The 25,378-nt window shown below is 38.3% G+C and overlaps 1 long non-coding RNA gene across 2 annotated transcripts; it reads right to left on the reverse strand.

The window, feature by feature from the left end:
* Positions 1 to 4,355: 4,355 nt before the first annotated feature.
* LOC130157623 (uncharacterized) lies at positions 4,356 to 23,100 on the reverse strand. Of its 2 annotated transcripts, XR_008824953.1 has the most exons (4): positions 22,766 to 23,100; positions 22,535 to 22,653; positions 15,964 to 16,089; positions 14,323 to 14,547 (listed from the first exon to the last, which is right to left on the reverse strand). It is a non-coding gene; the product is annotated as an uncharacterized LOC130157623 (long non-coding RNA). The 2 variants fall into 2 exon arrangements; XR_008824954.1 differs by lacking the exons at positions 14,323 to 14,547; positions 15,964 to 16,089 and adding an exon at positions 4,356 to 4,619.
* Between the last annotated feature and the right edge of the window lie 2,278 nt (positions 23,101 to 25,378).

The following is a 25,378-nucleotide window of genomic DNA, read 5'->3' on the forward strand; positions in this document are numbered from 1 at the left end:
CTATCTTGGGGCGAACAGGGATATGATGGGCCAAGGCCCTGAGAAACCTCATCTAAGGTGTCCCTGTGCCCTCCAGAGATCCCCAATTATTACAATTACTCTTGCCAATCACAGTTTTACGGTACAATAAAAGTTTGGTTTACATATTTGGGTTATATAGCAACAAAGATGTGGAGGATGCATCTACATCATAGAAAATTCTTGGTAACCGGTACTTTATCATGCATGGAGTGCTGTGGCATTGCATAGCAAACAGTAACTCCTATGTTCCTCCTTAGCGGTTGTACCTGGTGCTCTAATTGCTGATAGCTGGAGTTAATCACTCATCAGGCCTCCATGGAACACAGATACATTGGCATAATCTGTAACTTTGCAGTAGATTTACCTTACACCTTAGTAGGGTGTAGTCACCCTAAGGTGTACGAATTAGAAAATACTTCACAAGGCAGTATGTAAGAAGGTTTATATCAAAACTTCATTGTTTGGGTATTTCTTGGGGCCAGCATTTGTGGACACATTCCTTTTCTCCACTAAAATTAATGTAATTTCTGCCATTGTCCTCACCTGTTACATTGCTGAAAGACTGAAAAGTTTCTCCTAATGTTCACATTTATTTCCCTTCTAATGTTGTATGACTGTTCAATTGTGTATGTAACTGGCAAGTAAAAAAAAAAACAAAAACCAAACCAAAACAACAAAACCAACCAAAACTCTCTGAGATCTATTTATCCTTTTTTAACTCTGTCCTTGTTAGAAGGGGGTTTTTATGCAAGCAGGGAACAAGTGGTACAGTGGTGGTTCCAGTTAGTTCCATCAGGCACTGTTGTTCTTGCTCAAGAAAAACTCCTGTAGTTGTTAACAAGGTGTTGCCTGCATAAAGATTCAGTGCTGGGAGGAGACAATTTATTTTCATCTCAAAGGTAACATTGTCTTCACTGCAGAGAAAAAACTGATCAGCTGTGCTTAACTGCATCATTTTAATAAGATACAGCACTGGAAAGCCTTCAAATTTTCCTTTCGCAGGTCACTTTGCACCTTTACACCATCAGTGCTTCCATGTCTACAGCCAGTTTTGTGGTCTGTTAGTAGTATGAAGGTATTACTTGTCTACAAGTAATAGAAGAGCTACTTCAGATTTCATTGTTCACATAATTCAATTACTAATTCAGGCTTACATGATTGTAAAGTATGTTCACCTCTTGCATACTCAATCAGCCATAAATTATCATATAGGAGTACATAATTCTAAGTTTGCTCGGTAGAGCTGCCAGCAGTCACTGTGTGTTATGTCAGGTTATGCGAGCTCTACTTGCACAGGCAAAACCCAATGCTTCTATCTTGGTTATTTCTCCAAAATATGTTCTGCTTTCTCTAAGGCCCACTTCTTGTAATGCTGCACAATTAATGACTTCAGAAAATAAGCTGCTTTGTGAGTAGTTTGGCACCTTAAGTCTCCGCACCACGGTAAGCTCTTCTTCCCTTAGCATCCCTGCCAAGCATTACGACCCTTGTGCATGGCACACAATTCAGGGATCCCTTCCCACTGGTCACACGGATTTCAAAAGTGTCAGGCAAGTGGGAGGATGTGTAGCCACATCCCCCCACTGCCACTGCACCCCTGTGGTCCTTGTCAGCGGTTCCTTCAGCCCACCACTGTGCTGGCAAATCCCTACTGATGACAACTTTGCAAGGTAAAGGCAGTAAACGCCCAACATGAAATGAAACTGGAAAACTTGAGAAAGGAATCGTGCAGGTAAAAACCCGTAACAGAAATGTATGCTTGGAAACTAAAGAGCATCTAACATTCAGATGTGACTTCTCAAAAAAGGTAGCATGTATTTTAAGACACAGGCTTTTTTGTACATCATACCAGAGAGCTCACAATGTGTACCTCACTTAGCAGAATTAATTTGAAATCTTAGAGTCACATAATTTCTCTAATCACTATTGATGCTGAGATTAATTGTAAAAAAGAAGTCATAATGCAAAACCAATGTTGTTCTTTGCATCACACACTTACGTATCAGTGCACATAGCTTTATTATAGGGCATGCAAAAACATCTCTTTTCTTGCTTCTGCTAGCAATATGCTTCCTCTATTGAGGTCAGCTGAGATGTCTCTAACACAGCTCTAATGCTGAGAAAAATCTACTTGTTCTTTCAGCATGGGTAATCTTATTTTTCATGTTTTATTTGCTGCATAAAATCTAAATTATTTCATCATAGTTACAACAGAAATTGCTAGAGTAACAAATATGAGGGAATTCTGTCCACTAGAATCAAAACCATTTTAGCACCTCATGTGAAACTGCCTAATATTACTCTGTTCTGTTCTTCAGCGTCAGGGGGAGTTGTTAATAACACAAATGACAGAGCAGGAAATGCTCTCCTGTCTGATTCACAAAAGAACAATTATTGCTTAATTTTCTGTCTTCTCTGTACAAGTTACTCCATCAGACACTTTGACGTACTCTTGGTTCATTGCTTTTTATATATACTGACAAGCAAATTTTGTCAAGCCTTTCCAGTCTCTGCATACCGCTGAATTCTTTATGTCAATACCTAATTCTCTTCACCTCCGGTGGGTTCCACTCATATGCATAATGCAGAAAATCACAAAGCCCAAAGTATCTTTTCTTCATTCTCTCTTTTAGGAAATAATTCTTGAACTAATAGCTGCATTATTTTTTTCATTTCTCACAAGTATATGGAAAATACGCTGGTATATAATTTTGTTACTCTATTAATGCCTCCTAAAAGTTATTTCTTATCCTAATTAAGTATGAAATGAAGGTTATGGACTATTAATTTTGCGTGTGTCTTTAGAACAGAAATACTGCACAGTTATAGTCCAAGTACAGCTCTATATCCAAACATAGTTTGCCAATTTATGAACATTTTACTGGATTGCATCTCATCAATGTAACTAAAGCCTGCATTAAGGGCCTAACTCCTCTCTAGCATCAAAATACAAAACTATAGTAGCAGCATAACTTGTGAATATTTTCTGCTGGAAAAAATGGCCTTGAAAAAAGCAAATAAGATCAAAAGGAAAGCAGTTCTGCTAACTGCTCTGACTGATCTTGATGTGTCTAATGCTGGCTCTGTGTCTGCACTTAGACCTATAGCACAACTAGGGAGTCTGAAATGCCAAAATCTTGAGACTATCTGACTTCTTATTGGTGATTGCCATTGCTGATCTATTAATGCATTTTTTAATTTATTTGTCTTCGGGTAAAAAAAAAAAATATCAATCTCCCCTCTTTTATTAGGCACTGTGTCACAGTATTTGTTTAACTATTGTGTATATTCAGGCCCTCTGTATATTTACAGGATAGCCAGTCCAGGTGTTATCTGTGCTAGTTCTGGTATTTGAAAAAGTTATAAAGTATATCCATGCACCTAAATTTAAGTTTATTGCAGATAGTCAAAATTAATTACTTTGAAAAATAAAAATACAAAGGCAAAAAATGAGGCAGGTGAGCTTTTAGCTATTGGCAAAAAAACCCTAGTTTTTACATCACCTTTAATTTCTTCCTTTTAGTCTTTTCAATGTGGATATTTTGTTGATGTTTGAGCAATTTTGAGGATATTGGCAAAGGTGCAATACCTAGTAAAACTTATTATTACTCTTTTCTTTAGGCTTTAATTCTTCCATCCACCTAATTTGTAATATCCAATAAATAGTCTTACAACTGTAACAACTATACATATTTTCACCCTAGTCACTAATTTTCCAATTTGTTTTTATAAATTTTAGTTTGGGGGGGGATTTCTTTAGACAATAGTTATATGTTTGAAAGGAAATTCCAGTCTTGTTTTATAAATCTGACAAAGAGAACCCTGATCTCAAGTGATCTTCTGGAAAATGGTGGTGCAAAGTCCTTTTTCTTCATGGAAACTGTGGGCCTGTGGGGTGGGAGGGAACCCTGGGAAGCTGTGTAGCACTTTTCCTGTGTACCAAAGGTACAGTTAGACCGTCCTTGACATATTTTTATCTAACTTGTTCTTCAAAACTTCTAATAAAAGACATTCTATACCCTTCCTTGTATCCAATTTTTCCTACTAGATCCACAAAGTTATTAAATTTAATGGAAAGGCTATGGGAAAACAGTGAAATTGTATATTTAACAATGTGGCGGAAAAAAAAGTACATCATACACTGTATTTAAAATGTATAAAGTACTGTGATGTTCTACTGTGTTACTTTAAAACATTTTAAATAGGTTTCAAGCTCAAAGTATGACTTATTAAGGCCTCTAAATTTGTGCAGTTCATAAATTTTTAAGCTGTTATTTTTATTCCACAGAATCAAAACAGAAACAGTTTTGCAAATTTCAGGCCAGAACATTTATTCATATATATGAATGTGTCAGGGGAAAATGGGCAGAGCTTCTCACGTCAGCAGGGTGGCACCCTGGACTATGTTTGTCAGGTTAAGCCTTACAACTACAAGTTTGCTTGCTCAGATTGACATGCTTATGTGCGTGCATTTTCTCTTCATCTTGTATCTGACCCCTCCAGAAAATAGCAGCCTGAAGTCAGTAGCCAGATGATTAAGGAGTAGCACAATTCTTTTGTCTGGGAACTCAGTCAAGATTTGTTTCCTGACTAGCCAGCTGCAAAATATTTACAATGAGAAAAAAGAAACCATGGAAGCAAGACTGCTCATCCAAAAGAATCTATATTTATATAAAACAGCAAAAAAACATCTACCAAACACTATCTTCTCACATGCATATTGATTCACAGGGCAAACATTATGGTCAGAGCTAAAGCTCTGTATCCTGTTTATCATACATAGGTCTCACATGAATGTCAACATACATATTCCCTGGCAACTCCTTGCACCGATCTTTTTTTTCCCCCTACACAACAGCACATGCAAAAATACACTAAAAATGTAAGTTCATGTTTTTATTCTTCCGTATTTTTCACCAGGAAGAAACTGAGTATGTTCTAGCAAGCGGTGGGGGGTTTATGTGCACAATTAACATGCAGTTAGGAAAGTATTCAGCAGTCCTTACATAAAACGTTTAATTAAGCTGTTTGCCAATATCAGTAAGTTTATATAATAGTGTGGTGTCTCTGGCATCTAATTTAGCACCTGAACATTCCCATTTTTTCCCCAGTAATATTCTTCAGTCTAATAGGCAGAGTTAATGTGACATTTGCATGAAAGATCAAAAGTTAAAATACTAATAATTCTGGGGTTATTTGCAATTACCTATTGATAAGGGGGTTTTGTCAAACATGGTATAGTTTAGTCAAAGTTAAAATAGAAATTAAATTCATTCTAAGGAATGCAAACAAATTGAAGAAGTGCTTAAAGTCAAATAAGGAATCACAAGTGATCTTAATTTTCCTCCCCTTAAGGATATTGAACTCCCACAGGAAGTTCTAAAGATCTTTCTATTTAGGTCATTATCTTTCATTATATAAAGCTTGTCTTTTCTCTTGAGACTTGAACATTTTGTACAAATGTACAGCCATTCCACTGGAATTCCTCCTGTGTCAGATGCTATTTCTAGCTCTGCTCTTCCAAGAGCAGGGCCAGTAACAAACCCATCCAGGAATGTCACTGTCCAGCAAACTGTTTCCTTTTTGCCCCAGGGCAGAGCAAGCCAACATGAGAGCCCTGCTAAAGGTACAAGTTCGCCTCTGCTGCTCGCTTATCGACACCTTCCCATCGCTGAGATGCCACAGAGGGAACCAAAACTGTTTTCCACCATGAACATGGGGTTTAGATAGCAACATGGCTCCTTACTTACTTACTCCCTACTAAATCTGTGCTTAAGTACAAAAGAAGGATTTAATAGAAACATACAAATATTCTTAACGCAGTCCCTCTTCTCTTTTATCCTGTCATATTTTTCAACTGACTTCTCCAATTAAAATGTCAGAAATGACTATTTAATTTTTTGATTAAAAATGAGCAGACCGATTTATTACTAAGAAACTAACTGATCCTGCTGCCTCCAATCCTCCTAAGTCTTATTTTTAAGAGCCGTTATGATTCATATTTTAAGCTTTTCATATAATGATAATAATGCTTCTTAGCTAAATTATCTAATCTTAAAAGCACCTAAGGTGACCAACATCTAATGCTTTCCCTTATAATTTGTAGACATAAGAGACACTAAAAAGTGCAAATTACTTCTTCCCTCTTACAGGTTTTTTTTTCATTAATATACTTGCCACAAACTGTAAACCATGCATATTTTACCCACATATTTATCCAAAAGTCTATCCATAAATTTGATTTCATATATTTTCCCAAAACAATTTTTTTTGTTCATTTACCAAAAATAGGATTTATTCACATATATACATGTATACTTTCCCTAGGAATTTTCATTAACACATTGACTAAGTATTTCAGCAGTCTTTTAGTAATTGCTGTAGGGCTTTTACCATTAATGTTTCTGTGGTGTCTGCACATCCTGAATTCTAAAAAACCTTGTAATGATTTAGCTTTTTCTGTCCAGTTTCTGTTGATTGTTATTGAGGGAAGATGAACTAGGGCAAGGTGAATTCTATGGTTTGATTTGAAGCCTGTGAGCTTTGTTATTCAAATCTTTTCTGGCACGGAGTTCTGCAGCCATGAGCGAGTTAAGAAGAAAAAAAGAAAGAAAAAGCCCTGTGACCTCTATTGACCTTTATTTTGAATTAGACAATTTCACTGAATCAGGAAGGGTAGTATGGGAAGCCCTAACTTAACTGTGGAATGGCATCAGTAAGGGTATGAGATGGTTAGAAACCCTGAGCAAAATGCTGAAACTCATTGGCCACTGCAGAACATAAACATGTTATTTATTCTCCCAGTTGTTTCCTCTGTGTGACAATTGGAAATCCTGTGAAATAACTACTGAATTCTCTTATTACAGTTACTGGAGTCTTTACCATCTGAACACATGAAATTATTTAAAAGGAGATTATACAAATAAAGAGCAATTCAGAGAATGATAGCTCAAAATAAGCTGTTTCTCTGGCTGTCTCTCCCCTCTCCATTCCCTCTTTGCCCCTGTAGACAATATTGTGAAGGCAAAATGGCCAAACTGCTGTTGTGGGAAACCGTGCAAGTGACAAAAGCTGACATACACATAAACCTACAAATTTCTGACATGCACCAGTCCTGGAAGATTTAAGAATGACAACAATTAAAAAGATTGTTCTAGACTGCCATTGTAAAACTATTGATGTCACACCTTCAGAAGAACTGAAGGACCTTTAAAGCAGCAATCTTTAGAGCACAGGTTACCAGGGTCCGGTCCTCACTTTTCAGCTGATACATAAAATAGGTCCAGCAGGAAACACCCAGCTAAATGTAGTCAATAGCCTTGCAGTTAGGTTACACAAAAGATCTGGGATGTGGCTGTTCAAAGTCACTGGACTAAATAAGGAAAACCATTTTCCTGCAGCTTGGGAATAGTTTTTTTCCCATTTAGATAGAATCTCCCATAAGAAGGTAAGAACCTGGTAAGAAACTCCATCCTAAAGTAGAGAAAACTTTGCTGAAGTTTAACCTATATTGAAGAGACATGCTTTAAACAAATTGGTATCCTCTAGCTGTTTCAATGGAAAATTAAGGAACGGTTCTCTGAATTGTCAAAGGACTCTTCTGACTGATGCTGGCAGCCAGGAGAGTGGAGGGAGAAAGGGGTGGAAGCTGGCTCATGTGAAATTACAGCCAGAGGCACAGAATGGAACAAAAGAGTAGTTCACCTTGTGATTGTGGCACTTCAAAATTTCTAAGGTTAATGCTTTCACTGCTTTATACTATTGCCATATTCCAGTCTAAAGGTTTAAAAATATGTATAATCATTGCCAAGTCTAAATCTAAATTCCAGAAATACATTGAGTTGAAGCTGACTGCTGTTGTAATGGTTCTAAGCATTTTGAAGTGTTTTTTTCTCATAAGCAGCACTTCTTTCTTGCAAGGGTTACACTTGGTCTCATTGTTCAGCTAGTAATTGATCTCAGGCATTCGCAAAATTGGGAAATGGTCCCTCCTGACTCTTCGTTCTTAATTACAAATTAAGACATGACCCTTAATTGGACTACACATGGAAGAGTTTCCCTGCCATTCTGGAGTTCGGAAGTGCCATTCACTGTCCTGCTGTAACCAGGAAGGCTGTCAGCACATCGTGGCCGATGTTACGAAGTGCTGTAGCTGTTGTCAATAAAAAAGCCTCATGGCCCGATCTGAGCACTGGTATTACACAAGCAGAAGCAGCATATTCTGGGTCCACATTACCATAGCCGGCAGAAGTTTGTAGCGCAGCAGGGTATCTAGTGGTCTTAAAGGATTTTCTGACATTTATGAGTAGTATATCACTCCATGCTTATAGCTGCGGTAAAACAGCAGTGTAAACAGTGGAGAGCAACTCTGTGAGATAATACCGTATTTCAGTCTCACCAGCAATTTCATATAATCAGTATAATTAGATTAGGATTGATTGTTGTGTAATGGGTTACAGTCAAGGGCTCTGGAGGTTGTTCTGACTGGAGTTTTGTCATTTCCCTTTTAAATTTGAACATAAATCCTGAGCACAAGTATACTATCTGTGATTTTTTAAAAAAAATTTAGGTTTAAAATAGGATATTTTTTCTCACAATGTGCTCTTTCTTTCAGCAAGAATTTGACTGAAACAGACAATCTGCTTTTCTCTGCCGCAGGAAAAGTTCTCAGAGAGTGCAAAGAGAGCGAGACAGGAAGAGTTACTGCCTCTGGGAAATCAGGCCCTGAAAAATCACATGTCCATCCCAAATCTAATGGAAGCAGGATGATACCATCCCAGCAAATTCAAACTACTTTGCTTGTTTTAATAAAAACTAAATTAAGAATCCTGAGTTCATGTAGCAACTGTGTTATTTTCTTGATAAGATTTACTCACAGCATCATTTCTCCACCAGAGTTAGCTATTTGACTCAGTTTAGTATTTTGACTAATTTAGTATTATCATAAAAAAATCTAAGATGTTCCTAGATATAGTACTTTCTCAGGATGTGTTCATATCTTTATTTACCCAGCATCATGGAAATATATATATGGCATACATTCTAATTTTGTATTTTCAAACAACTCCTAAAGTAAAATATACTACCCAGTAAATAAAATTGGTTTTGGCTGATTTGTCCCTATTTCCAGGACCCTGGGTGTACCTTAATCACCCTTCCCAGCCTCACCTGAGCTCCCTGGCCTCCGCCCCGCCGCCCCCCCCCCGCCCCCCCGCCCCCCCATTCCGCTCCCCCAGCTCATGGGCCTGGGACCCTCTTTGAGTTTGCTCAGATGCTGGCCTGTTGCTTGAGTTCTGCTGTTGGTAGGTTTGTGTTCAGTTGAGTCTCTTTCTGCTCCTGAGGTGCCTTCTGGTTCTGCTTGTTATCTTGCACTGTCTGGGGCTTTTTTTTGGGGGGGTGGCAACATCTGTTGCTATTATCAGCTTTGCCCTGCTTGGCTTGCTGCAGGACTTTGGTCAGTAAGGTCTGTGTCCCTCCTTGTGTGGTTATTGCCCCTGACTCCTCTGGAGTAGCCCTGCTTCTGCTGCTCTCTATGGCTGTATTTTAGGTGCATCTAAAGTAAAAATCTAAATAAGTCTACTGCAACCTTTGCTCATTCCAGCCTTTCACAAATAATGGTACCTTACAAAGAAAGTGTTATTCCCTATGAAATATTCAGAATGGTTTTACACTTACAAGCTAAATATACTGTATAAGGGTTTTCAGGCTTTGTTCAGTGTTGAAAACAAGCATCATTCATGTATTTCATGAAGTGAGCTGTTCATTGCTGCTCTGCAACTACACGTAGTTAGAGCAGAAAGTTAGTATGTAATAGAGGCTACAAGCTCAGTGACAGACTGTGCCAGAATTCTTTAGATGGTGCAAATGTTTGGTTTTTTTTCCTCAGATAGGCAGGATACACCCTGCTTTGGAGTTTTATGTCTCAGTTTTGTATGATATGTGTGAAAATGTCTTTTACACAGTCTAAACTGCATAAATATTTGGGTTTGGAGCGTTATTGCAGGTCTGAAGTGAATCTCCAGGCTGCCCAGTTACTGCATGGTGATTTGGTTTAGTCCACCAGAAGGTCTGTCACAACTGAACACCAAAGTCATCACTTTCTAAAGTTCCAAAACAATGTCTGGTCCTTGCACCAGCTTTGAACTATGCCTGAGCTGGTTGAGGGAGACCAGACTAAAATGACTTTTAGCTAAAACTCTTGAACTGCGTACATGGTATTCTCAGCACTGTCTACTGAATTTATTTTATTGTACTAAATTAGTAACTAATACAGCCTTAGCTTTTGTCATAGGCTGCACTGTTAACCTTACTGACAACACGGTAGTATTTAAACTCCTTCAGAGCTGACAGAAGCACAACACTGTTCTTGATTTTTGCCTAACTAGAAAACCTGCGATTGCCTTATACTGTGTCCCATGTTCTAATCTAAAGAATGCAGTAATAAAATGCCAGATGCAAGGGCATTTTTCTTACTGCAGAAGAGTAGGAAAAGGTCAGGGAACATGATTGCCACACACCCTTGATAGTAACAGTTTTAAAAAAATTGTAGCCTTAGAAATTGTGTAAGGGTTTTGGGAAAGATCATGTCTGTTTTCGAGGTTGTGACATTTTCTATACAAGTCCCAGATCTCTCTTTTGAATTTCTAACATCTCCAGCCCAGTGTCATGCAAGGTAAGCAGAAAGACTTCCATTACATACAGACTACTTTCAATTTTAAATTCTCTTTGTTTTTAACACTTGAGGAAATACGCACTTTAATTTCTTTTCAGAACTTCCCTTAAAAAAGGCTACTCAATATCAGGATTACTGAAGTGTTACCTGAGGATATATGGAGAGTGAAAGTAGAATAGTTTCTGAAGGCTGCCCAGCCTTGGAGTTTCATAGCCTGTGTAGTGCAAAGGAGAATTTTACAGGCAACACAGTTAGGGACATGGGTTTGTTTTGAGTCATTTAGTCTCACTGCAGGGCTTGGCTTTCAAGAAGGCATTTAGGACTGTGCAGACAGAAGTTCGGGGGGGCTCTTTGGAAGAACCTAAGTAGAGTTTGCATTTCTGATTTTTATTATCCACATGTTTCAGTTGCCCCCAAGAACTTTGGCTAATCACATTGTATTATTGATTATAAAAGCCAGGAAAACCAAAACAGACTGTGTATTAGACTGCTTTGCAGAAACTGTGCTTTATATTTCTGAAACAGAAAAATCAACTGGATATACAAGAAAGAAATATTTCCGCGGAGATACAGATGGAAGTGGTTTTGTATAGAACATAGTCTGTCCTGTTTCATAGTTTTCAGATGTATAGGACTTGTAGCAATTGAGATATTGGAATAATTATGCAAATTAGATTAGCAAATGACATACGATAGAGAGCATAACTTTGTTCCATTTGCCAGTGTGTTATCTGTCTTCCAGGTGTGGAACAGATTCCATGTGAACAGTTAATGCTCTAGCTGTGGCAGCTCACTGTTATGATTAAGCCACATGTTCAGGGTGACACAGTAGTGTCAAGGTGACTTTTCTGGAGATTTACTGTTCCAACTGGCCTCCCAAAAGTCAGTAAGGTTTTTAAGGGGCTCTCCAGTTGTTTAAGACAGCAGATACAACTAGACTTCCTACTTTTCTTCCCACTTGTAATGTTAGGCTTCTCAATCTGTAAGTAGGAAAAACCTACACTGTTATTCTCCTCTGGAGAGGTTTACTTGTGAGCCAACTTTACCCGCTACAAATAAAGGCAGGTGAGGGGAACAATTTGATTCTAGCATCACTGGAAAAGATTTGCTACCATAGACAGCACTGTGAAGAATAATGGCGTTGCTGTGGTCTTGGTACTTCACTCCTGCTCTAGTATTTCCTTTCTAGTGTCTGCTAAGGTACCATCTAATCAGGCTTGTACCAGGGGATCCATCTGGAACAGAGAGAGAGATGAGGCTGTGTTGTAAGTGGCTAGGAGCTGCTGAGCAGCATTTCCCTGAACGTCTGAATACAACGTACATACCAGTACACGTGACAATAGGAAGGCACGATAAAGCCGGGTTGGGAGATGAAGAGTGGAACCTTTCACAACTTTATAAACAGACTAAATGATAGTAGCACAAGGAGGGCTGCTTGTGTTCCTACTTGGACAACAAACCGAGTGTAGAATTCCAGTGCATGTATGGTTTTCATTAAGCTTTGTGTAACTTTTCATAGTTGATTTTTATGAAAGCGCCATGAGTTATTTATTAAGTAGCTTAAATTTGTGGATTATGTATTCAGGATATGGGTTTTTTTTACTTGTGCCTTAATGTTACAATTAAAAAAAAAACAACAACAATTTGGTAACTGTGCTTTTTAGAAAGTTCATTATCAAGTGATGCTGTGTGGATTATTTCATGACTGTGTCATGGATTACCTCACAGTGGAAGTCAAAGCTGGGAGCTATGCTGTCATTGCATGGGACTTGATTCACCCACTGTATGTCTTACTCGTGCTTTTTTTTAACCTTATAAAACTCCCTAAGTATGGCAATTGTATAAAACCTCTAAACATTCTTTACAAAGGTGTGAGCAAGCAGGCTATTTAGTTTTTGTAGAAAACAGACAGGAAATTAAGTGCAATGAGTGGTACAAAAACTAGTGATTTCAAATTACTGGTAACAACGGAAGACAGACAGTGTGAAGTTCTTGGTGCATACAGCTTTTGCTGTGGCCTTTTCTTTCTAGTCTCAGCCCTACTTTCTCGAGGGGTAGAAGACTGAAAGCCACCCTGCTTTTTAGCTGAAGGGATCATAGGTCAGCAACTAGCCTTTGTTTTCAATAATTTGTAGGTAGAAAGGCTGGTCAGACAGTCTTCAAGATAAACTGCTATTCCCAATATGAAGAGGCCTCAAGGACCTTGTAAAACCAGGCTTATAATTCCTTCCCTCTGAGCGTGTTGTTGGTTTTGGGGTGGTTTATTGTTTTGGTGGTTGGGGTTTGTTTAGGGTTTTTTTGGGGGGCGGGGTTGAGGTGGGGGTGGGGGAAGCACATTTATGATGTTTTCTTAGTCAGTTCCTAATACTGGGATACTGCCACAGCCAAGGTTCCTCAGAGCTCAGTATCTGTTCTTAAGATGTTTGCCATGGTTGGCTGTAGTAGATTGCTCTCTGCAAGGTTTTATGGTGTTCTGCTGTTTTGCATATTACCACAGTGGGCTGGCAAGCAGGGTTTTGAGGCTCATGGGGTGAAACTAATCCATGCTTTTGCACTCTTGCAGAAATCCTGGCAGGACTTTAGCCCATGAGGAGAGCTGGATAGAGGACAAGGGCTGGGGGGAGGTTAGAAATTGCATTTGAGACTCTGCTGGGAGTCTTAATACTGGTAATGTGTTCAGCATGATAAGTAGAAAAAATGCTTGTTTGGGAGAGCTGACAAGAGACCAGCAAGGTATGTTTTGGTGCTACAGATAGATGACTCCTTTCTGACACTTTTCTTGGCTGGACAGGCTTACCATACTATTTCAGAGCAAACACCACCAACAACTGCCAGAGCAGTAACAGAGCACTTCCTGTACTTAAAATTCAATTTTACATTCCCTGCAGAAATACACATGGTTTGCAGTGAAATAAATAGTTTAGCATGTTTGGTATTAATATTATTAGCTCCTTGCTGTTTGTATGCATTTTTGTGCCAGAATAATTTTATATGAGAAAAATGTCTTGAAAGCTTTTGTACAGATGAAATGCAATACTTGGAAAAAGCCTCCAAAAGGCCTCATGTAGTGTTCTGTGCTGTATACTAATCCGTAATATGATGGAGTGATTCAAACTGACCTTCACAAAATGTTTAGCTTCTTGCTTATACACCCAGCAAACGCTTTCTGTGGTAGAATTTTCATTTGTAAATCCAGGATGCCAGAGGGAATAACGGATGGCAAAGAGAAGTACTTTGAGTGGCACACTCTGAAGCTAAACCAGCATGAGAGGATGGGATGGGATGGTGGCTGAGTCAGTCATTGAGCAAAATGTACTATTTAATTCTGAAGACTGTAGTGATGTTTTTTACGCTAGGCCTTCAGTATATTCACCACTTAATACATGAGTGAGTGGGTTTGACACTAAGAAGTCAGGATGGGGAGCTCAAAGATAAGGTGATAATTTGTGACAGGCTGAATGATGCTTTGGTTGGTTAGAAACAGATGAGATAGACAGGACAGGACTGATTCTAAACAGAATTATCTCTAGTCATTGCTTACATGTACCTGACTGGGGAAGAAAAACTCACAACTACCCAATATGAGGCGATTGGTTTTTTTTAAGGTGCATATTGAGTCTGTACCATGAAGTGCAATGCTAATGGCATAACAGCAATGGCAGGTGTAATGAGTCACAAGATAAATGCTAACAAGCCAAGGTCTTAATTGCAGGACTGGATCTTTGGATGTGCATAGGAATTGACAGCTGGCAGATAAAAGGCCTGAGAGATTTGTTATTGGAGTCTACTTCAGCATGCTGCTTCTCCTTCAGGGCTCAGCCAGTCTCTTGCATGATTTGAATCTAATGTGAGTCCTGTAAGTACAAAGGATGGTGGAGCTCAAATTGTGACACTAAATCACAGAAGCAAACTGCATGGTGTTATGAGAAGGAAAGTTGTGTGTTAAAGAAAAATAATGTATAGCTCTGAGACATCAATATGGAAGCTAGTGCTAACTTACTATACCATCAAATGACTACTTTCTAACAGAAGCATATGTGTAAAATCTTGCCAATTGCTGCAAACTAAGATTTGCATCGCATGGATGCAGATAATTTCATTAAGTAATAACTGAGCTCAGTAAAATTAATTGGTTCCATTCCTCTACGTGGGCACACCCTGTAACAGCACCAACTCTTGATTTTAACATCAGCAGTTCTCTTAAAAATTTTTATATATGATGCTTCCAGAATTTCTCATATGGCATTTCTCTTGCATTTTTTCAATGTCAGGAAACTTTTGTTTTAGCATGCCTTCTCCTGTTCTTCTAGTAATCTGGTGTGTCATAATACATCTTGCCTGTTTATTTCTGAATTCCTTCTTACCTGCCCAAATTTCTGATTATTTTTTCCCCCACTCTCATCTTTTGAAGCAAAGCATTTTTATATTGGTCCTTACTGCAAGCCAGCATTGCTATTTTTTGTTCAAGATTTGTTAGACTTTTTCTTCCTGTTTTTGAGAGAACATTGGTTTTGGAAGGCTGGCATTTTAGGGTGGTTCTTAGTTTTGAAAAACATTTTTAAAGTATTTTTTTCTATCATCTGTAAGTTTTATATTTCATAGCATGGCAAATGTTCAAAGTGGGGGGAAAATTCATTGCTCTCAGTCATTGTTTCCTGTATTCCTCTGATGGTAGCTATACATAGTTATTTAGCAATGTGGTAATAGCTAGTGTAGATGTGCTGAGACAGGTTTAGATAAAGTCTGCTCAGATACTAGTAGAAATTCAGCTATAATGGTAGAGGCTACGCAAACTCACTAGGGGCTCTCAGTAAACATGCAGCAGCTGAATCCAGAGTTACTATAGCTATGCTGCTAGTATTTCAACCGGTTTATTGGTTTCCAGTTTGGACAGAACTTTGAGCACAGGCAGACAGATGTACCCTGAGCCAAATGAGTGCCTTGTTGACATGAGCAGGCTGAAGTAGAAGGCATGTAGGATCTGCAATGTCATTTTCTCAAGATGGTGGGATGGCAGAGGGTTGAGTCTGACAACTTTGTCTAGTTTAATGGTCCTACAAGTATAATCCTCAATACAAGATTGCAGAATTTGTCCCATAGTTGGATACAACAATTTAGTTACACATTTTTAGGAAGAGCCGAAATTACAGAGAGGTTTGGAAACAACAAGGCTTGTTTGCATCCCTATTAGCCTAATGGAAAATCTAATCTATAGAAATGTCATAAATGGTGGGGCTTATTTATAGATAAAAGTACTGTGTTTATTTTACCTTGTAGTTGAACAGTCATCCTCATCAGGCCATCTACTCCTATGCACACATGAAATAAAATCTCCTCAGGGGGGCACTATTGGTTTAAGCACAGTATAGACCAGGTACAGTTTCAGCTCGATTTTCCTGTGTAGTACATTAACAAAAAAGCTTAAGGAGCTCCTAGAATAACTTTTAAAGTCAAAGTTAAAAGAAGCTAAAAGAAGTGTTAAGGGTTAAGTGTAAAGGGTTTTCAATTTTATAAGTCTGGTATAAAGTAAATCTAGTTACATAATGTCTACAGCCAGAATTTTTACTTCCACTTAAAACAGGATTATACTAGGCTTATTATTTAGAAATTTGGTATTTACTGTTTCATTTTTTTTCCTATTCCTTCAGCTACAAGTTTTTTTGGTGTAAAAGCAGAGGGGAAATCAAATGTTACTATATGCGACACTGGATTTCCTGCTGTTAGACACTAGGATATATAAATTGAGCAGACCCATATTGATGGTGAAAAATGTGATACAGGAAGAATTTATTTGGTAATTTAGAGGAAGCTTCCTGCTTGGTGTCTGTTTCCCAAACCCATGATAACTCAACTGCAATTTATTTCTAAACATGTATGCTGTTAAGCTTCTTTTACTACCTCTTGAACAGCTGGATTTCTCTGTTACTACTGTTATTAAGCACTGGGATAATTATTAACTCTTCAAAGAGCAGACATATAAATATGATGTTATCGGTGATAATGAAGTCATCATAAAACAAGCCAAGGAAAACTGGCAGTAAGGAATGAAAATAACACTAAACCCCTATTTTTACTATTTTTATAATTGTCTTGCTGCAAAAGCATTTAGTAGGTAAAACTGAACTATGTCTTGGGCCTTAAGTGAGAAATTCCTTCAAAGAAACAAGCCCTGAATTCTTCACAAGAAGGATTAGCAGTTCCTAAATGCCTGACTAATTTCTTAAAACACAGTCTGTGTTGCTATGAAGGAAACTACAGTACTTCTCATACTTCACTGTTACATGCTTCCACTTAACTGCATCAAGACAAGACAGAAGCAGTAAGAGAAAGAACTATGCAGGGTAAAAGATCTGAGCTCAGAGCAGCACAGTTATGATGAAGTCAAGTCAACCCGAATAATTTGCTAGAGCAAATATGCACTCAGCGTAGAAGGATCAGCTCTGCAATGTTAAATAAAAATCCTCACAAGCTGGAAGCATGTCAGTCATCTTTTTAATGAAACTACGGATGGATTAGGTAAAGTATCAAGGGTTCAGGTGCTGATAATTTGAGTCAGAGGTTACTTGTAAGCTATTTCCTGTGCCCTCTGTAAGAACTGCTGCTTTTTCTGCCAGCTGCTATCTGTTCTGCTGTGCTCCACATGCATCACTCCAGGATGAAAGCTTCAGCTCCAGCAGAGATCTCATCAGAGTCAGAAGACCTCTTGATACTTTGAGATAATGATGATTATTAGTGCCAACGCCCCTTTTGGGTGACTGTCAGCCTAAACTATAGCACAAAATTGGCTATCCTCGTTTGTTAATTAATTTTGTTTGTAAAATACTCCTCTGAGGGAGAGGGAATAAATGTTACCATTAAGGACTTAAATAGGCTTTCACATGAAATACCATAACCAGCTGCAGGTCAGCAACAAACCATTCTTTGTTAAGGTGTTTTCCTTTTACAGAGATACAGACTTAACAAGCTGAATAATCTCATCTTTTTAAGGTAGACTGTTAAGGTGGACTACTTCTATGATAAAAAATATCCTATAGGTCATAGTAGCAAAAAGTAATTGTAAGGAATACATTTAGAACCATTATTATTTTAGTATAGCATTTTCTGAAAAAACTTGTGAAATGGGTTACAATGTTTTTTCTGTTTGATTAATATTTTATATGGGTTTTGACTTGTTATTAATATTTACAAGTAATAATATTAAGCAAAAATACTTTCTGGCCCACACTAGAACTATCAACCTGGAATCGAGACAGATATACACAAAAATTGGAATTCTAATCTTACCCAGGTTATCAAAAAAACCAAAAAAAATCAAATAATTTTAGCAGATTGCTTAATATGTAAGCATTGAAAAATCAGTAGTATGTGAAATTGTTTCATAATAGATTAAGGAAAAAAATCTGACATCTCAGTATCAGCGTGAGATCACAGGGGAAGATTACTCTTTTTGCCAAACAATCCTTTCACCTTTAAGCCACCAGCACACTAAATTATACCCTTAATTTAGATAATATCAGAAATTTTCTTACAGAGTAGTATGTAAAAATCATAAAGAACTTCAGTATTGTTTGTCCACCTTGGGAAAAAATATAGCATTTTATAGGTGTGTGTATATATAGCTGTCAAGAAGAATCCACCCAAGGAAGATATTAGACACTGGAAAGGAATATACAGGAAACAGCTGTTGATGTGACAGTGCTTCAGAAAAGCCTAAACAAAATGACCAAATGTACCACTGTAGGTTTCAGCAGAAGAAAAACTAGCCGCCATAGAAAAATACTTGAACAAAAATTCTAAAAATGGGGTAGATTTGGGTTAAAAATGGTAAGGTAAAAATAAGAAAATAAGGGAAAGGGAAATAGCTAAGAAGTTCAGATTTGTTAACATGGGATAGCAGTCACTATTTTAATTGCTTCTACTTAACATCATTTTTTCTATTTAGTATAATGGTAGTTATCACACTGTGATTATATAGATAAGAACCTCTGAGTTTCTTCTCAAGATTACTTCTAACAGACTACAGAAAATAACCTAGGTATTGTAACTATACACCACTAGCTCATTCACTAGACGTAACAGAAGTAAAGCTGATATGAACGTGCCAGTAATTGTGCGCTACTGAAAAGAGCTCTAGCATTTACTGTGGTTTACTTGGCTTCCCTACCCTCCAGTTCCAGGCTACTGGCCCCATTACCCCAGCATCGGAGCAGCCAGGTGACTACATGCTCATCTGGACAATAGCTGAAATCTTTTTGCATATCTTGAAGCTCACTCAGGGATAGGGATGGGGTGGCTATTGCCTTGTTTTATGAGTTCTGCCTCTTCCTCCTCCTCATGATGGCCCTGCTTTAGAGTAGCCTGCCTCATCCACTTCTTCCTCCTTCCCCTTCTTAGGAGTTTCCAAGAGATGGTTCCCAAAGTATGGAGATGACGGCAATGCTAAGTACAAATACCAGACCCATCTCATGGCCAGTAATTTTATCATATCATAAACCAGTGTTAAGCTGTACAGCAAAATGATAACCTTAATCCAGCCCCCAGAGGTGATAAATAGCACAACAGGGAACACGTACAGCAAGTAAGGTGTTACATAAAGCAGTTCTGAGAACAAGCACAATTCTGAGAGCAAATAAATCAACATTGTGACCAGCAACTACTAAACTAATATAATGAATGCAAGTAACAAATTTGTTTTAACATGCTCTGGTCAGATCTGTCATTATTTCAAACCTTTGTGCCCCATGTTGGGTGCCAAAAAGAGGATCATGGTTTAACCTGGCAGGCAGCTAAATGCCACACAGCCACTCACGCATTCCCTTGCAGTGGGATGGGGAAGAGAATCAGAGAACAGATAAAACTTGTGGGTTGAGATAAAGACAGTTTAATAGGGCAGAAAAGGAAGGGAAAATAATAATGATAAAAGAATATACAAAAGAAGCAATGCACAATGCAATTGCTCACCACCTGCTGACCAATGCCCAGCCAGTTCCCGAGCAGTTCATATACTGGGCATGACATCATATGGTATAGAATATCCCTTTGGCCAGTCTGGGTCAGCTGTGTCCCCTCCCAGCTTCTTATGCCCCCTAGCCTCCTTGCTGGTGGGGCAGTGTGAGAAGTTGAAAAGTCCTTGCCTTAGTGTAAGCACCGCCCAGCAACAACTAAAACATCAGTGTATTACCAATGTTATTCTCCTCCTAAATCCAAAACACAGCACTGTACCAGCTACTAGGAAGAAAATTAACTCTATCCCAGCTGAAATCAGGACAAAATCTTTATGGCATATTTTCCAAAGATGAACAGAAGTAGGTAAAAATACCAATTTTGTGTTCATCTCCAATTTAATTGAATTCATGATTAAACTGGTATCACAGTGAATTGAACCATCTGGACATAATGCAAACAAAGGAGTCTTACAGTTAACAGTGGCCTCTGAAAGAGGTGTGAATGAGTAGGCTGTTCCGAGTTTTAGGTGGCTCATGATCCACACTCTTGCAAGAAGCTTAATCAGGAATGCTATCTAGTAAGTGTAATGACCGTTTTTTATCCAGCATTAGTTATTTTTTTGTGACCTTTAGGTTTTTTCTATAAATTAGTTCAAATATTTTAATATCAGTCTTTTTAATGTAATGATGTAAAAGAGTAACTTGTATTTTCTTGCTCTACAAGTTGTCAAAGGATTTTCCCAAAGGTAAAATAGAGATTCTTAAATGATTTTAATTGTTTCACTAGTATTTCATAGAAAGAAAAGCTGTTTTGAGACTTATATAATTTGACAAATAACCAGGGGTAAATTCAAACATGAAAATGAATAGATAATCCTGAGAGAAGGGAGCTCAGAAGAAAACATTTGAACTGAAATGATTCTACAATTATATTCTTAGTGCTGTATATTTTTCATTCTTCTTGTGGGCATTACAAAGTCCATGTACACAAACTGAAATTTCAAAAACAGAAATGTACTCCATCCAGCTCATTATTTACTGACCTTTGGGAAGATCCTAAACACCATCTCCAGCTGGTGAGGAATGCCTCTCTAATGAGACACGCTAACATCAAAGGTGACGCAGGGCTCTATGTGAAATGGAAGCTAATAACCTCTGCTGAGCTAATAAATAGGGGTTTCATGACAGCATTGCCCAAGCTACTGGGGTCAAGTGACATCAAGACTGCAAAAACGTGGATGAAAGTAGGGAGGCACCCGCAAGAGTCTGTGGCAAAGGATGGGGAGGCAATTACCCGTAATGTGGTGCTGTGTGAAGCAAAGCAAACAATGTCATAATAAAATGAAACTGAGGCAACTGGAGTTTGAAGAGGTAAGAAAGTCTTGTCACAAGGCATACAAAACCTCTTCCGTTTTGTTAAGCTGAATGGCGAGTGTGCTTTATACTAAAGGAAAACACTGGAGTAGAAAATCAGCTCAATGTTTCTGTATGTTACAGATCCAAGATGGCATAGTGCTGCTGATACAATTACAGTGCCTTGCTTTTCTAGCCACTGATCTGCATATACACAGCTAGCTGTAATTGCTAACAATTAGCAGACTGGGCTGCGCTTTGCTTCTTGTCAGAGGAAATGCATAGCGTGCCCTATAATTCATCTTTCTGACCCAGTTCATAGGAAACGCTGCTCATACTGGCAGGAACTTGTTTGACAGAAGGCATGTCAGCAAGAGCTTTTGCTCAGTCTCACTCCACTGGCCACAACAGCAGTTAGTACCAAAGCTATTGTCCTAAGTAACTGCTGTCCTTGCTGTAACGTTTAACACTTGCTTTTCAAAGAAAACAATCTACTTTGCTTGTATGTAGCAAATAACAAAGGGAAGTTCATGGACAACATTATTAGACAGTCTTGTAGTTCACAGATAAAAGTTAGAAACGCAGATAAATGTTTTATTGACTAGGCAGGAAAAAGATCTGAATTGTAATACTAAGTTCAAAAATTTTTTTTTTTGTAAGGCAGTATTTGTCTGATACTCTCTTAAGAGTCTGGGCCTAAGCAAACATTTAGGAATGGCTATTAAATTCAAAAATAAAGATAAATACCTCGTTGGTTTTGATCACATCAGCTGACTTGCCACAGTAACATCCTTCCTGCCAGTCCAACTGATTGAAAAGGAACAAAAAGCTGTAAGCGCCTCCTTCTTCAGCTCAATAGTAGTATTAAATATAACACTTTCCCCAACTGTTTCACAGTTTTAAGTACCCATGTAGTTTTTCAAGTGAATTAAGACTTGTCTAATGTGCAATGTTGTAGGAGTTAGAATTTGGCTCTACTGTTGCAGTTCTACCCCTGTCAATATACTGCATTGACTTCTCTTGAGTTTAAAATGCAGTGTATTTAAAAAACGTAGTTAAGTACTTCAAGTTAGAACCTCATATAATCAAGTCACTGTTTAACAAAAAATCATTATTGGAAGTCACTGCTAGATTTGTGTGAACGTGCCAGATTGCACTTTTAATTGTAAAATAATTGAAAATGATGGATTCAATATCCACATGGCTAAAAAGGAATTGGATGGATGTGGATATGTTAGCCAGCCACGGCTGGAAATTGTAAATACCTGTTCCTGCGACTAGCATTCTATCTGACAGGAAATTCTGATGCATTTGCACTGACACTGATGCGGGGAACTGTCTTGAATCACAGATAACCGTACAGGATATTCTTTGTCTGCTGTCTCTGTACTTATTTCTTGCTACTTAGTAAAACTGGACATAAACTGTAAAATGTCTGGGATCTCTGGAAAAACCTTAAATGGAAAACAGCCACTTTCCCTAACCCCCTACTGTTTTGTTCTTAATTTTTCACTCCAAATACTCTAATTCTGAGGTTACTTACAGTCCTTGCTCAGGAAGTTCCCTTCAAGTTGATGGGGAATTTTGGTCACATCAGAGCAGATGCAGTAGCAGGGAAGAAATCTTCAGCAACTGTTGTGGGATTTCCCCTTCTTTCCACTCCTGTGGAACAAGAAGTAACTTTTAGTCTACTGTACTTGTGGGAGCTTTGGGAATTCCTAGCCACACTTAAAAAGACTCGACCCCTCAGTGCCCTTACTCTTCCCTTTATTACCTCATCTACTCCTATAGCCCTGGCTTTACAGGGAAACAGGTTTCTCCGGGAGCAAAGATAGGACAAGGATGGTGACTGTCCTTATCATTAGTTTGCAGTTTTCACCAGCCACTGTCCTGTCAAGTCAGCCCATATTCAGAAAATTCTAGTTTTGACTGCACTTTCATAACGCTGTTGTGGATCCCAAGCATCCATGGTTCCTGTTTTGCCCTCTTCTGATGTTTTGCCAGGCCAGGCAAAGGCCTAGCAACTGAGCTGTGCAGATCAGTACGCAAAAACAGCAGCAAGAGCTTTGTCTCTGCTGCGCTTTCCTTTGCTTGTGTAGGAGAGGAAGAGAAAACCACGGTCTCTTGCATCAGCTAAAGATGGGTAGATCTTCTCCAAAACCAGGCTCCTCCCCTGGCTCACTGTGGGCAGGGCTGACCAGAATTTTTTTTTCAAACTCTCAGGAGGTAAATGGGGCTGTACACAGTTACACTTTGTATGCAGACTCAAGGCATTACTTTGTGTTCTAGTCATTCTTTTTCAATTTTTATTTTGCAACAACAGGCATAGGAAATTATGCTATGAGGGAAAAGAAGTTAAAGTGAGATCATGAGTAATTCTGTAATTTGCAGATCTGGGGTCTAGGCACAGATTCTTTATAACTTCCCTGTCTTCTGTGTAGAATCTTTGTGGTACCAATAGAAATAAGATGGGGATGCTTTACCCACAGAAGAACAAACACTAAATTTCAAATAACAAGGTTAATCTCTAAATCTTTTCTTTCAGAATTAGTAGGCCATACATGGTATTAAATACTGACTGTTCTAGAGAATGGAGATGTGAAAGACGGTTCTCTGCATTTTTTAGTTCCAAAATATTCCAGAATATGCATTTCTAGAATAGTTTAAACTATTAAAACTTAAATGCAGGAAAATTATTACTAAACCTAGTGTTTCAAAGTAAAAGAATAATTCAAACTATCTTATTGCTTCTACTATAGCCAAAATAGAATATGTTACTTTCCAAGGGGAAGATAGAGATATAATTTCAAATTGAATCATATCATTTAGGAAAGCTGCATATACACTAATGAAATTTGAAAGCTAGGAGTGTGATTTTTAGGAGGTGTACAGTTCTGGGATTATGAGAGGAGACGCACAAAGACGGGTTCTTACTATCTGAGGTGGCCCGCTGGTTTGCTAACTTAGGAAGTGGTACTGGTCTAAGCATACACTTCACCAGACAGCTGAGCATCCAGTTCCACCCCAGGGGGTGAAGGAGTGGAGGGAGGAGGATTTCAGTCAGTTCCCACTTTGAGACATAAGCAGCCACGAGCTTTCTCTATTTCTAACTCAGGTTGCCAACTTCCTCAGCCGGTTCTGAATTGCAGTAACAAAGTTCTGGGACTTATCACTAGAAAATGTAGTCATCAAACTTGTTTTTAGGAATCTTCCCACGTAAAAAGTGCTAAACCAATGCGGCCAAATATATCACAAGCTACAGATTATAGTGATATTGCCCTGCCACTTGAAGTGCAGCTGTGACTTCTTAGCATTTCCTGGATCAATAGTCCTGAAGACTCCTGACAGCTATGCTAAAAATGGATGCCTTCCATATTCAGTTTGGAATCAGAAAAACAACTCGAGACGAAGAATTCTTTCTACCTTTTACTTCATTTCAAGGGTTGTCTGTGAAGCAAGGGCTCAGCAATTAAAGGTAGACAGCTTCCCGTCCTATGGCAAGTTGTCTCACCTCCCTTATGTGGCTGCATTTTAAATAACTAGTTTGAATCTCTCTGTGGTTGAGCACAAGCAAGCGAGCTGGTCCAGGAAAGCCACAGCCAAACAAGCCTGGCTATACCAGTAGGTACTAACAATGTCCCTGCCATGTAGAGGTATCCTGCCAGTGCCTATGTGATGAACACCAAAGACAACTGAATAACCTCTAGCTCGTCCAATTTCCTCTAGCTATTACTACATTGTAAATAGCTACCCTTTCAGCAATTCGTTCTGATTGATATCTATATATGTGAAAATGAGGTAAATAATTCTTGCACTTGGTTTGACAAAGTGTAAGCTACAGAAACTATAGAGCTTCTTCACAGGTTTTGAGGCTCTTAGTCTGAAAAAAAACCCCAAACAACAAACCAAAACTCACATGAATGTTTCTGGATACCTTGTCTGAAATTTTCTCTTGTACTAATTGTCAGTTCTAATAAGGAACTGTAAATCATGTAAGACAAAACTGCTTACAATGTGTTTCATGAAGATATTATGCAATATTTCTCTAAAATATAATAGGCTTTCTGAAGGAACAGTGACAACCAGCAATGCTGAGAATGCATGCAAACTGCATGGTGTGGATGGAAGTAAAAACTGTTTAATGAAATCTTCATCTCTATGTTATGAAATCTCAGTAGAAAATGTTTTTCAGGAACTCATGAGCCAGCTGGTGTTACTGACATGTGACTACTACATGGGCTATCAACTTCTACTAGCCAGTCTCTTAATTCCTAGAAACTGCTTTATGCCAAAGTCATTACTGCCTAATTAGAGCACACAAGAACAAACTGATGAGCCAGGGAAGTTCCATAGTAAGTACTGCATGCACAATTGCAATTATATACTG

This window comes from Falco biarmicus, chromosome 12, assembly GCF_023638135.1.
Source record: "Falco biarmicus isolate bFalBia1 chromosome 12, bFalBia1.pri, whole genome shotgun sequence".
Classification (NCBI taxonomy): Eukaryota; Metazoa; Chordata; class Aves; order Falconiformes; family Falconidae; genus Falco; species Falco biarmicus.